We start from the raw sequence: 14,790 nt of genomic DNA, 5'->3' as shown, positions 1-14,790 counted from the left end.
CTTGACAACCTCTCTACTTCTGTATCTAGCATCGAAATGTCCATGAGCCAACTTGAGAAAGAAGTCTCCGTTCTCGACTCAAAAACCAAGACTATCGACAAATCGGTAGATGAGTTGAAAGAAAGTTTATGCTTTTGTGAAGACGATATTTCAGATTTGAAGAAGAATGCCTACGGTATCAAAGATAATTGTTCTTCGAACACCGACGAACTACGCAAACAGATTCTGTATTTAGAAACCTACAGCAGAAGAGAGAACTTAAAATTTGTAGGCATCCCAGAAAAGATTACTTCAAATGACAACATCTCTGATGCCCATGAAGGATCAAGCGAGGACACAGCGGCAGTTATTTACAAGTTTATGGCAGACGAGCCATCGATGACGGAACCACAGAAGAGAATTGAGTTTCAACGCATTCATCGTCTTGGAAAATCTAACAGAAAGAGCCCACGTCCAATTTTGGCCAGATTTCTTCGCTACTCTGACCGTATGAAGACATTCCTAAGAAGTTGTACGATTTGCGTATGGCTCAAATGTCTAAATTTAAGGAAGCGAAGCGAAGAGGTTTAAAAGCGATTTTCAACAAAGCTCAGCCCGACCGTCTATATATTAGTGGCAAATATATCCCAGCAAACGATCCATTTTTCTGACTTTTCACTTTGTTGTTGTTTTTATTTATTCGAATAGCTATTCCTGGAAAGTGCTTTCCATAATTATGCAAGAGCTGTTGTTGTTGTTGTTGTTGTTTTCTTTTTTACTTATCAATGATATAGGCAGGTATTTTTCAATAGCTGTTAGTGCTGCGGGGCGTGCATGACGCCTGGAGAGGATGACGCCCTTACAACTTGTCTTGGGGCAGTGGGCATGTATATCGCTGTACGTTGTTGTGTGTTTTGTTTCGTGTGTGTGCATGAAGTTTTCAGAATTTCAGAATTTCAATAAGCGTGTCAAGTTTTTTCCATTAATTATCTTGTATTGTTCGCTAGGCTCCACTTTCAATTGTTGTAAGATCTTATTTATAATAGTTTCACCTGAAAATGGCTAATTTTAATTTTAAGCTGTTGTCCTTAAATGCTCGAGGGATTCGTGACTTTCATAAACGTAAAACAATTTTTACATGGATTAAGAAACAAATGGTTGACATCGCTTTTCTACAAGAAACCTACAGTTCCCAAGAGATTGAAAATCAATTCAAGGCAATTCACGAGCTTAACAGTTTTGTTACCATGGCAACATACTGGGTTCCAGAGCTCCCCAGTATCAAAAGCTTTTCTGGCCAACGTTGGCGATCCATTTGGATATTTGCTAATGGTGTCTCATATGCACGATCCAGCAGGCATATAAATATGTTAGCTTGAACTCCTGGTCTCGTTTAATGGTTTCCAAGCTGAAAATCACTAACATATTGAAATCAAGTGGGTGGGGACTTGAAAAAAGTGAGTTGCCATGGGAACAGAACTTTTTATAGCCGTAGGTGTGTTTCCTGTAGAACTATTAGCCTACCAAGTTTCAATAGATTCTGCTGTAAATTGACCGAGAAAGCTCTATCTATATACTTAATATAATATTGGGTTGAGTGTATGACGTCATCAGTCATCTCATTTGCATATTTTACACATTTTTCAAACTTAAGTATCTCCGGAACTAATCCATATATTTGAAAATAGTAAACGGCGTTTTTATTCTTTCATGGAACTCTATGTGATACACCTAAAAAATCAAAGGGTAAAAATTTGATCATAGTACCACTTTAAATATATGTTTCGCGAGGCGGAGAAATCAAAGACAAACTATTTTTATGGCTAATAATTCTGGTGTCGTCAGAAAAAATGGGAAGGGTAGTAGTCCTATAAACACAAAGTGAGAAATCGGCCTCTCAACATCTGCACGCGCTTAGATATGGACGCGTTTTGGAAGGTTTCTTGGTCCCATCTTTTGATTTTCTTCCTTGTGTTTTCTATGAAAAACGAACGGCTGATAACGGGAAGGAAAAGTGAATTTTAGGTCCATGTCTGCTTCCTCCGCCCTCATGTATTAGCAACTCCTTATATTTTCCGAGGAAAGGTAGATAAAAATTGAAAAGGTGCCATGATTGTCGTCGTTCGGTCATACTGAAAAGATTGCACTAGTTCAAAAAATTAATGGGTGGCTTTTTCATTATCAATATTGAAATGAGAAAATCTCATTCAGGTTCATTTCCCAGCGACGCAACCGGCAAGTGTTCGTTGCTGTTGTTTTTCAAATTCGGGCATATAGCCCTCAAGCTCCCAGTAGTCTTGGCAGTAGTACAGGATTCCGTTGCCATTAAACGGTAAATGAAAACTTACGATTTTCTTCTTCTCCTAGTGCTAGGGTCAGGACGACGGCTACGGTTAATTTCTGCAGACCGGCGCCATTATTTACTTTTGGAGTCTCGCAAGTCTTGAGAATTGATCAACTTTGACGCAACCTTCACCTCAAAACTGGATCTAGATTGTACACAAGTATTAAAGGAAGCTAATTGCCACTACTCAGAAGGTCGACAAACGAACCTGAACGGAAGAAGATGTATTTTCACCGGGTGCTAGAGTTATGCAAATGAGCTTTGACACGAGCGACAGCGATGTAAACACACTGACTGCAGCAGATTTTAATCTGTTCTCGCGTGCAATCCAAAGAGATACCCACCGGTTTGAACTTATAGAACGGTTTATTAAGGTATGAAATTTACTGAGATGTACTTTTTAGGCTTCATTTAGACCCAACTTTTGAGATTTTCCCCGTCAAATTTGGCTTAATTTTAGTAAGTGATCAAAGGCCTCGGAGTAGGGTGTCTTCCAGCCTCGCTGGTAAACTTAGAATTTTTCGAAAAGTTTCCATATTTCGTCAGTCAAAGAAATGAATGTGCCTTAAAATTCGTATGAAAACGAAATTCCGTGAGCTACATTTTAGGCGACGTAGCACGCTTCACAAAATCTGCGAATTTTATCTTTCTGATCACGGTCGGCAACCTCAGTTCGGCCAAAATTCAATTTTGGCTCGTAGCAAAGCACAAATAAGGAATTGGAAAATAATAAATTGCTTTTTTATATATATATATGTGTCAAACACTTTTCACTGACAAAAAATGAAGGAAAATTATATTGGTCCCGAAGTCGAGTGGACCGCATTTAGCGGGACTGCCACTAAATGCTTATTATAAGAACGCATTCCCAGTAATTGGAAAATCTTTGTGAGCCCAGACTCATAAGAACGTGCATTAAACTACAGTCAATACATTGTGTTGGACACAAATAAACACTTTAAGTTTGATTCAGACAAAGCTAAATCCTTGCTGAAAAATTTGAACCAAATTTCTTGACGTGGTACCAAACTGCAAAATAGAAAAGACCACAGTGTATCTGCTATTTTTCTTATTTATTCAATTTTCAGCAATAGAAATTAGATCAGTCTTTTCTCACGCAAAGCTTATGATTAGTTGACTACAATCACTGGAAAAAAAATTGGGGTGCCTGTGCTCGTTGGTGAGTTAGAACCATTTTTCAACTGACAGAGCTCAATACCAAGGCAAATCCGTATAGCTGGTTTTCACATGACGTCACCAAAATTCGAACTACAAAACTATTCATCTTATTGAGATTTTACTTAAATGATGTATAAGAGCAGCTGAAAACTAATATTCGCACAAATTTTCGCTCCGAATGGGTGCTTGGTTTTGTGATACACTACGCTTGAATTTCTAAGCTTTTGCGTGACGCGGCATTTACATGACGACCTAGGGAGCTGTCATGATGGTTAAAAAAGTGACTTATTTCGGGAAACTTGGCTATCTGAACAGTTCATGTCTTAGAAAAAGTATTATTTCAATGCTTTAGAGTTCCTCGAGGGATAAATTCACGCTTTTGTAGCAAAACTCAGTGACAGATGTTTCTGTTGGTTTCCGGCCGCCATGTTGGTGCCCATACGGATGGGCACCAACATGGCGTCTCCATACAAATCTCTGTAAATTTGGGTAAAAAATTTCTCCGCATATCTCGCATAAGAAAAATTGCTGCGACCAGAATTTTGGCCAGAGTCTTTGTATATTTACCTTCTTTCATTTCCCAGATTCTGGACTTTATCTACTGACCGGTTTTGATTTTTATTTTGATCTATTTTGAATTGCGTGACACTGAAAACCAGCAATTGTTTTCAATATGCGCGTGCACGAGCGCGCGCTAATGACGCCATAAATTATGCGCAGTAAGGATGCTCGATGCAAATGTGAGGAATGACCTTAAGGGCCCATTAACCGATCTTTTCGAGCCGTTGTTAAGGAAAATTCAGTCTCATCTAACCTCCTCATTTTTAGTTAGCTCAGAGTTATTTCATGTGTTTCAACTTTTTCATGACCAGGAACACTAGTGATGACGTCATCAGGCCACGCCCATGGTCATGTGACTAATACAGAAAAAATGCAAACGCTCCAGGCAAATTTTTTTTCTCGGGATTTTTTTCTTTGATTTAATATTTTAATTTAAATCCTCATTACGCTATGCATCGATTTTGTTTCATTTCTAAAAGATCAGATTTTGAGAGCATTTCAAAATATTGAAAAATTCGTAATTTTCTGAAAAAAGCATGATTTCGAAAAAGGAATGCATAGCTATGTTGCCAACGTTGGCTTTAATCGAAAATCATCGAAAAAGGCTGGATTTAACGAAAAACCGCGTTTCCTTTAGCATTTAAAGAAACCGGAAGTGCGCGCGATATCTATTGGAAGTTGAGTTGAGCGCGTGCACAATTTACACTACCAGGGCACTTCGGTGAGATCACACAAAGCCACACGGAGTTAGTTTTTCTCTTTATATTGCTCATGTTTTTCTGTCTTTCTCTTATTTTGTCTTTGCTTGTACTTTTTTTGCTTTGCATTTTGTGAAACACAAAGAAAAATATCTAAAATGTATGCGAATTTGCAAGCTTTTGAGTTGTTTTTATTTTCCGTGCTCAGGCTGACGTAAGTGACCGATAGTGAAATTTCACCTCCTTAGCAACGCGCGCGAGAGCGCGCATGAATCGATTAATGGCCCTTGAGGTGGCTGAACACAGTTTTCGCGCGCGCTTTTGCTTATGCAATTCAGCGCGCGCACAAGGATTGCAAAAAACAAACATGCCGTCAATAGAGGGATCATTTTATTTACTCAACACCCGCACTATCTGTGCTATTTTTCTCTATAATTGAACGCAATGTATTGATGGCGTTAGTCTTTTATTACAAAGGTATGTCAGAAAAGGTAATGATGCAAAGAAGCCAGCAATTCTCAGCTTTTTCTTTGTTACCGAAAGAACCCAGTAAAATGCAGCGCATGCGTGGTAGGTGAAAAAATTGCGATTGAATAAAAATTGCACTCTCGGAAATACGCCTATTTCTCGAAAACCACTCATTAAAATTTCACGAAATTTGGTAGGAAAATACTTTAGGAAATAAGTAACTGGAGTATTGAAAATAATTGAACTTTAACAAAGGAAATTCTAGATATTCCAGTGAACCTTCACCAAGGGATAATTAAAGATCTCTCTGTTAAATTATTAGCAAAATGGTGTTAACTTGTGCGAATCGTTACAAGCTTGTTACATGCAAATTATAAAGAAAATCTAATGATTAGATTTTCTACAAATAAACAAAATCGATTTTAAAGGCCTGTTTATATTTATTCATGCTGCCATGGCAATGGCACATACGTCAGCTTAACCATCAAAAAACCAAAGGTTGTGTTGTTAGCTAGCCTGCTGCCATTTTTGACGACCGAGGGATCAAGGGTTTTAGAGAAAAAGGTCAATGAAACACAGGTATGAAAAACTGTGTTCAGCCACCTTAAGTTCCGAACACAAAAGATGTTTAACAAATTTTAGCCATACAATGCTCCAACAAAGTAAAAGTCCTATTTTTTAACATCATTGCTATATTTTTCCCCTGACAAAGGTGATGTTAGACGAGCCGATTTTTAACACCTTTTTTTAATCCATGTTACACGAGACAACTTTTGTGGCAACTTTGTTGCGGCAAAGGTCGGCAACGGTATGATACACGAGACAATTTTTAACGCAACATGCAAAATTCGGACAACAATATTGCAGATTTTTGAACCGCTCTCAAAAACCTGCAACATGTTCCCGCAACGAAATGTGGCGTTAAAAGTCGCCCTGTGCGCCATGCTACACGACATCGATTTAACAATTGTTGCGTTAAAAATCGGCTTGTGTAACACATGTCGGCAAGTGCAGTGCATCAGTCATTGGCGGTGTTTACTGTAAAAACAAGATAAGAAAATCTTTCACTTCAAGCTGGATTAAGCGTTTGTTCGCTTGGCCTAGATGTAATATACCAAACAAGAGAGGCCGTCTTTCATCGAAATATCTAAACACCGAGAAGGGAGATGAAAATACGACGCGCAGCAGAGTATTTTTGACGAAATGTAATAAGCCTGACATAGAACGAAGTCCTTCCGCATTTTTCACTCTGCTTGGATTGAATGCTGGTCTGTTGTAAGCAGGTCGCCCTTTGGCCAGCAAACAATTGGAAGGCATCCGGCATCCTGACGGCAATCCATCCTAAGATAAGACCGGTTTTCACTCGAGTGCCGAAACTAATACGCATGGTAACCGGTCGTTTCGCATACAAGTCGATTCGCCTACATCGAAGTCGCGCGCGCGCTATGTTCTAAGAATATTCAGAGTGTAGGCGAAACGACTTCGGTCGTGTAGGCGAATCGACTTGTAGACGAAACGACCGACATTCCTACGCATTTGCTGTGATTTTGCATCATTGTATACTTCACTGTACTACACGATTCACTTAAAAAAACGCGCCACTTTATCATCCAATCAGAAATTACCAAGCCAATCCACTGAGCCAGTCGCGATTCGCTTGCATACACTTTCCCGCGCTTTGCGTCAGCTGCATATACTTGCACGAAATTTTGATTGCACATGACTGAATTCTCCGAGTTCTTAGCAGTTTTCATCTTTGAATTAAATGCCCTGCCCAGTCCTACTATTATTTATTTCTGCATCCAACAAATCAATTGTGTTGAACCCCGAGTTTCCGATCGAGTTCCATTAATCTTCCTTTTTTCTCCTTCTTTCAGTGTTAATAAACGATGGACACAAGAGAAATAGTTTTCAATGATTCACCCTTTATTTATCCTCTTGCTACAATTTTTAAAGTTCTCAGATTACCCATATTTACCAGAATCCCAACCCCTTATAAGGCAGTTCCGCATTTACTCAATACCCGCATTTACTAACCTAATTCCTCGGGTTTTATTTTGGCAATGATAATTTTAAGAATACGTTAAGGCGTTAATTCCATTCGTGAGACGTCATTGCCGCCATTATTACCTGGAAAAAGAAAGGAAATTACATGATGGAGCGGGGGGGGGGGGGGAAGGGTTGGTCGAGGAGGAGAGGAATTCCCATATAAAAAGCTGTTTTCATACACTACATGATGGAAATGTTTTCTTCCTCGGTGGGGGAAGGGGTGGGGGGGAGTAAGAGAGAAATTCCCATATAAAAAGCTGTTTTGGTACCTCTTAGGGTGTTCAGCCTCAAAAGGTCCCCAGCGGGAGCCTGCGCGGTACCTTTTAGGGTATTGAGCCGAAAAAAATATGATCAGAGATTTTGTGTTGTTTAGAGTTGGTACGTATTAGGGGAGAAAAAAAATTTCTAGTCACGCCCACAAAACAGGATCTTGGTACCTCTTAGGGTTTTTTTTTTCACAATTTCTGTCCTCCACCCCTGTCCTTTTTATATGGGAGTCCCCCGGAGATTTGCTTGCGAGGAGCTTAGTAGTCGAACTAGTCTTCAGCAGTCTTCTTGTAACCCTTGCCCTACTGTAGGCCATCCCCTTAAAATGTCTCGTCGCCCATCGTCCTTCTCTCGTAAAAGTGAGCTGGTCGGTCGGTTTAAAAATCGGAGGAAAGAAGAATGAACATATTAACATATAAAATAAATGATTTCCAGCTAGGAATCCTTACCATTCATCCCAGCAGTAGCATCCAAGATTAGGAGAACCACAGTAGTAATCAAAGCATTCATGAAAGCCCTGTGGGCACTGCCCCCTGGGGTAGCACTGCTCATCGCCATTATTCATGCATTCTGTAAGCAAACAAACAAACAAACAAACAAGAGACAATGATCATTCGTTTGTAAACCATCAATGAGTAATGCTTGAAACACGACTTAAGAATTGCAATTCATTTTAACTGACATGGCCACAATCAGTTTTTTAAAAAATTCTAACAACGTATGCTTGTCATCAATGGAACAGAGGAACACTCACCTCGTTCATTGCCGCCCCACTGCCTGGCGTGTTAGTTCATCCTCTTGTTTCCAGAGACAGTACCCTACACGGTAAGGGCCCCCAAAATGATCAACAACAGGCAGGCAACTTTGGTGTCCATAACTATCGTTACTGCAACAGAAAAACGCGAATTAGGAGGAAAAAAAACAAGTATAAAACGTTGTTAAGTTTTAGCTTAAAACAAAGCTTATTCGGCGCATTAGCTTCTTTCAACTCAAATTACTGAAGCACGTTCTGATGTCCTACCTTTGCTTGGAACTTGGAACTTGGAACTTGCAACGGTGGATCAAGGCGTGATATCAAATACTCTCATCAAGTACTGACGAAGACTGCAAGACACGCTCTTATTTATTCCCCATAGGCCGCATAATTTATGCGTTTCTGAGAGGCGGTTGCCTTTTGGAATATGAACAATATACTCGTGAAAAGCATTCCTACATTTTCATGGTTACATTGACTACAAAATCATGGCGGTGTACTTTTATTTTCTAATTTCCCTCAGCGGGGAATGCTTTTAATTTCAAATCTCCCCCAGGCCTAGTGCATATTTTGAGTTTCGTCTCTAAACAGATTGAATATTATTTCATTCCCGCGTCCCTATTTCAATACTTATTTTATATAATTTTACTTGACAGAAAAACTTTGTTCTGCAAGCCCTAATCACGTGCCAAATGTAACAAAGATTCAAACGGGATTGAATAGATTGCAAAAACTTTAGATGAAAGACCGATTCATTTTGATTTACCAGTTGTTCATGGTGGAATTCCAGTTATGTTAGTAAGACAACTTGGCTAACAGATAAGAAGTTTTCTTTTTATTTCCATATGCAGGTCACCCTTTTTCTTGCAGCGATATATATCACTCAATTTGTTCCCCCATATAAATACATTCCTCTTGATACAGCTGGAGTGATTTGTAACACCCATATTTGGATGACTTGGATAAGCTCCCAGCCAAACCCAAGTAATTAAAGTGTTTTTGTTCAGTCTGCGTAAGAGTCCTGAGTACGGAGATTTTATGAAGAAACGCCATTTTAAAACAAATTTGTCTTGGAACGAATTTAAACGTAGAAAAAAACAAGAGTATTCGGAGTAACTGAAAATCGCGAGAACTGTTGTTCAAGGCCGAATTCCTAGATAACATGTTCGATGATGTGGCAATGTTAAGGAACATCAAGAAAATAATAAGTAATGAATAATACCTCTTTGTGATTGTTTTGACTTTTATATCTTTGTTTTGGAACGTTTGTTGCGCTACAAACGTATTGACAATTTTTTTTACTAGCAATTATGAGACACTTCCCAATATCTGTATTGTTAATAACCTTCTTAATAACTCTTAAAAACTCATTGAAAAGAATGTGAAATACCATTATTCTTTTTTATTGGAGACTGCTTTCATCTTATTGGTTTCGAGGGGTTTTATTGGGCTGAAAAGTACCGCTCGATTCCGTGTTCACTTTGTTTTTAATTTGCGGCGGCCTTTTTTGGTTGATATGTTTTTTTGTTATTAGGATTTTACCGAAAGCACGCAATATGTCCTTGGTTTTTTCAGGCAAGTTGAATAAACATTTGAGAGAAAAGTGAGACGGGCTAAACAGTGAAACTGGCTTTTGTGTTTCGTTTCAAAAATATTCTATCCTAAACCAGTTATCCATAAACACTACTCTCAGTTTAACTATGATTTCTATGATATAGACACGGGCAATTCTTTGTCGACACATTTTTAGAAATTAAATATTTATTTGATCATGAGCTTAGTTGCTGAAGACCTTTGTTTAGTCATAGTCATAGCATAGCCATAGCAATTTTTCTTCGGACAATTCTGTTCAAGGGGGAAAGGTGCAAGCACCAACCCGTGAGACAAGGTCAGACCACATCACCGGGAACTACGTGCCCTACTTTTCCTAGAAGACTTGAACGTCTAACCATTTGCAGATGTGATTACAAAAGGCAGGACATTCTCCTCAATTATTTTAAGACCCTGACTGTTGGTCCGGTCTGGGACTCGAACCTTCGACCTTCCACACAGCAGACTGGCGCTCTACCGACTGAGCTAACCAGGCGGTGGTTTAGTGTAGCTAGATGTAAAAAAAGCACAGAGAGAGAAACAAGAGAATGGAATTGTCAGACGTAAAGTAAGTCCAGTATTTTATCCCCTGTTGCCAGAAGCAAACAAACTTTCCTCCTCTATATAGGGAAGGCTATCAACTTGGAGGAAATTGTAACTGACACTGGTTAAAATACGAAGACTATCCCAGCAATATCTTATAGCTTTTAATCTCGGAGAAAAATAGAGATGTCGGAACAGATTAGGCTTAAAAAAAGAAACGGAAGGCAGCATCTAATAAAATTAATATTTTGCTGAATTATCAGACTTAACGAATCTCCACCACTTGTTGCTCTCCGCTGCAACGTGGCGGAGTAAAACAAGAAAAACGTTTTGAGAAGGATGAGATATCTTTAGATAAACTCTCTTGCAGATCATCAACTAAATTCTTTGTTAAGAGTAAATTCGTTACACCTACAGCCGAAAGAAGGATGAAAGAAGCCAGTCTAAAAGAACATACAATACAACTCATTTATAGCCTTCCGTTCAATGTTACCACTAGACTCGCCATTTTCCAATACAAAATAATTCATCACATTCTACCCACAAATTCGACACTTTTTAGAGATTGAATCAAGGAACATGATAAATGTCACCTCTGTGGAGAAAGACAAACGTTAACCCATCTTTTTGTTACCTGTTCCGAAGCTCGGCTTTTTTGGTCTCTCTTTACTAATTGGTGGAACTCCAAAAACAGAGGTAGGATCACTCTCGATAAAAATGAAATAATATATGGCGTGACAGACAACTTCGCTCGTCATCTTGGCTTAAACCTCTGCTTGATTATAGCCAAATATTATTTATATACTGCCTCATGAAAGGAAGAAGAGTTTTATTTCGATGCCTTCTTAGCGATTTTGACAAACAAAATTAAGATTGAGAGACATAAATCTAAGTCACAAATCAATATGTGGGAAAGCCTCCGATTGTAGCTAACCACCTACATGAAAGTAATGTAAGATATTCACAAATTGTAAATAATGTTAGTATTGTGAGGTTTGTTGGTATTGTTAAACTGTAAGTTACGTTAACACTGTAAGTAGAGTAGGCATTTTTTTCGTATCTAATGTAATGTTATTGCAATAAGAAAAAAAAAAAAAAGAAACAACATTCCACGGAAACTTAACTGCCTTGGCAGGTTGATCCCTTGCCGCTATAGTTAATTTCGCGTTCGTTCCGCGCAGTAAAAGAAAAAATTAGATTATCAGGAACAAAAGCCATTTCCAAAGTCCTTTGACTTCGAATTAAACAAAAGAAGTTTAAAAATAATATTTGATCCCCTTTTAAATATTTTTATGACTTATCTTACATATTTTATTGCATTCTACCGTTCGTGACATTTTAAAGTATTTTCACTGTTAGAAACATATTTATGCTAATTTTAAATATTTTTACTCGCACCCATCATTAGCTTTTATTACAAAATCGATCTCAAAGAAAATACACGTCGTTATTAAAATGACTGTTCTTTTTAAACACGTTGACGAATCTTACCGGTAAATGAAACCGAAGTCCTTATTTAGTTTGTCAAGTTTGTGATGGTTGCTTCTTTGACAAAATGTTTAGCTCATTTTAAACTGATTTAAGAAAATGAATTCCTTGAAAGTTATTGAATGTTACGGGCGTTCCTATGGAAATAAAGCGTCAGGAAATCTCTGAATGTTGATAAAGTTGAAAATACTCTTCGTAATTTCTTTGACTACAGCGTCTTTTTTATTGATAATTGAGAAAGATAGTTTAGTCAGTGCTACGTGTAAATGCTCAAGATAAATTTAAAGTGATAACTTATTAATGACTGCTGTTTTAAAACACACCTTACCGGCATGGTAACATGTGGTACCTTTTGGAAACAATTATACCGTTACTAACGACGTAAACAAAACATTTCACTTTTAATATTACTAACTCTGTTCTTTGGTCATAACAGGTTTTGAATTGTTAATCATATTCTCAATAACTGTTTTGAAAGGAGTAATTTTCGAAACGTTTCCGACGCTTACTTGCACTGAATAATTTGAGCGCTTACCTTAATCTTGACGAGTTACGAGCAGATGTTACTGCTCTATTAAAAATATAATATCTACAGTTCCCTTGACATACAGGATAAACTTATCGTATGTAATAATTCTTGTTTTGAGACAGTACATTTCAGTCATTTTTCAGTCTGAATGCACCAAGATTGTGTGTATTTGTGCTCACACTGCAAGAGAATCATTCCAGAGTAACTGGAGAAGTAAAGAGCTGTAGTGAAATAGAGGATTAAAACATTTCTTTCTAATTTCCTTTGCCGAAAGATGAAGCGTCGCAGTATTAAGGGGATTTCAAGAAAATGATTGATTACTTCTTATTTGATATCACTAAAATTTATTTTCTCCTGACACGTTTTTTCCTTGACTTTAATTTTATTGAACACACGCAATGCTCATTACAAAGCGTGGTCTACATTTGTGCGGGGCAGATGTGCGCAAAATATGTTTTTGTTGGGTGGCATAGTGAAATTCTAAAAGTAAAAATACATATTCTGATACGCAAAAGTTGTTCACAGTTTTATTATATTCTAAGTAGCGGTGACATTAGTCATTATAGAAGTTTCTATGTCGGTGTTTCTATGTCGATAAATGAACCTTATTGTGTAATGAAATTTGGCGACAACAAAGCTTAGAACAACCAGATAATGATAGGTCAATAACATCTATGGAATATGAGTGGGATTGCTCACCTGAAAAATCGCGAGACTCTCGTTTCAATTTTTGGGGCTTTTCAGTGACATTGTGAAAATTCTCAAACAAAACCAACGGTATTTAAAACACATTTGAATCACCTGTTTTCAGGTGCAAACTATCAAACGCATAGCTTAGTTGATTCGGTGGACACTCGGCTGGTGAAAAAGAGCTGTCTTTTCGCCGCTAAATAACTTCATCTGTACATGTCACAGAACAAAAGACACTGAAACTGGTAAAGATGTTAAAGCCATTGGTGATATTTGGAGCAGTAGTGAGAGGATTGGCCTAGTGAGCGAGGGCGAATTGGATCAAATAATCCAATTTATGCTACGTTATTCAAAACATTGCTCTTTCAATACGCGATAGCGAACTTTACGGGTAAATAAAATTGCTGCCCCTTATTCAATTTTCCAGGTTTATGATATTTGCTTCTCCGACAACATTTGTAACTCATTTCAAACTGAAAACTCCCTCAAAGTAATTAAAGATAACGGGAGCTGCTATGAGAAATAAAGAAGGATGAAAAGCTGGTTGAAAATACCTACTCGTAATTGTTTTGGTAGATGTCTTTTTTACTGCCAGTTTAGTCAGTGCTACATGAAAATTAGCCACGACAAATTTTAAGTTATCTTGCAAGACCATGTTTTAAAAACACAGTTTTACCGGCCACCTAGGAAGTTGTGGCCGATTTTAAAGTTATCTTATCTTGTGTGAAACAATTGTATCAATACTGACAATCAATACTGACGTCGTAAAGGAAAACATTTAACTGTGTACTTTGGTCATTCAGGTTTTGAGTTGTTAATCACTTTGTTAATTGTTTTGAAAGACGTCGGTTTTAAAAGGTACCGATATTATTACTAGTTCTCAGTATGTTGGCGGAAAAGCTATTTTTATCTTTAGTAGTTTAAATGAACACATGGTCGCGGTTTTGCTTTATTGAAAATATCTACAGTTCCCTTGACATGAAGGGTAAACTAGGCGGACTTAATGTTAACAATGGTTAAATGATTTATTTGTTCTTTTTATATTATTCAACAATAAAACTTGTTCAGTTTTTCCCCAGCAATTTATAGCTTTTGATCTCCATCCAATATATTTGAAAAACCCGTTTGGACAGCTGGCATCAGACTTCCATACAGTGAGCACCACTTGCGTTTGGATGATTGCGATCACTACCAGTTCAGCGCTCCTTGCCACTAGCTACCACTTTCCATATGACTACTGACTGCTTACGATCAACAAGATTGAACTAAAGTCTGTTTCATCGATTGTTATCGTAAAGATCGCTGCGATCGGTGAAGAATGGTTTCCACACGATTGTAACGAGCGGTTCGTGTGTATTGGTGCTTGTATTGCTGGGGAATAAATCCCGCGGAGTAACTGGAGATGTAATAGAATAAAAGGTTAAAATCTTTGCTTATAATTTCCTTAGGAAGATGTGCTAGTATATTTAGCGCATTTTACTTGATTTCTTCTTATTGCCTTAACCTTATATGGCGTAACAGAATCTGGTAACAAAGACTACACTAAAGATGGATGCCCTCTTGTCCGATTAGTGGAAAGAACTCTAAATAGCGGAGGATATACTTTGGAGAATTTTAATTGCGCTAGTAATATTTTTTGAGGGTGTCACTT

The sequence above is a fragment of the Orbicella franksi genome, chromosome 9 (assembly GCF_964199315.1).
Source record: "Orbicella franksi chromosome 9, jaOrbFran1.1, whole genome shotgun sequence".
Taxonomy (NCBI): domain Eukaryota; kingdom Metazoa; phylum Cnidaria; class Anthozoa; order Scleractinia; family Merulinidae; genus Orbicella; species Orbicella franksi.
The sequence above is the reverse complement of the archived record's forward strand: the minus strand, read 5'-3'. Positions refer to the sequence as shown.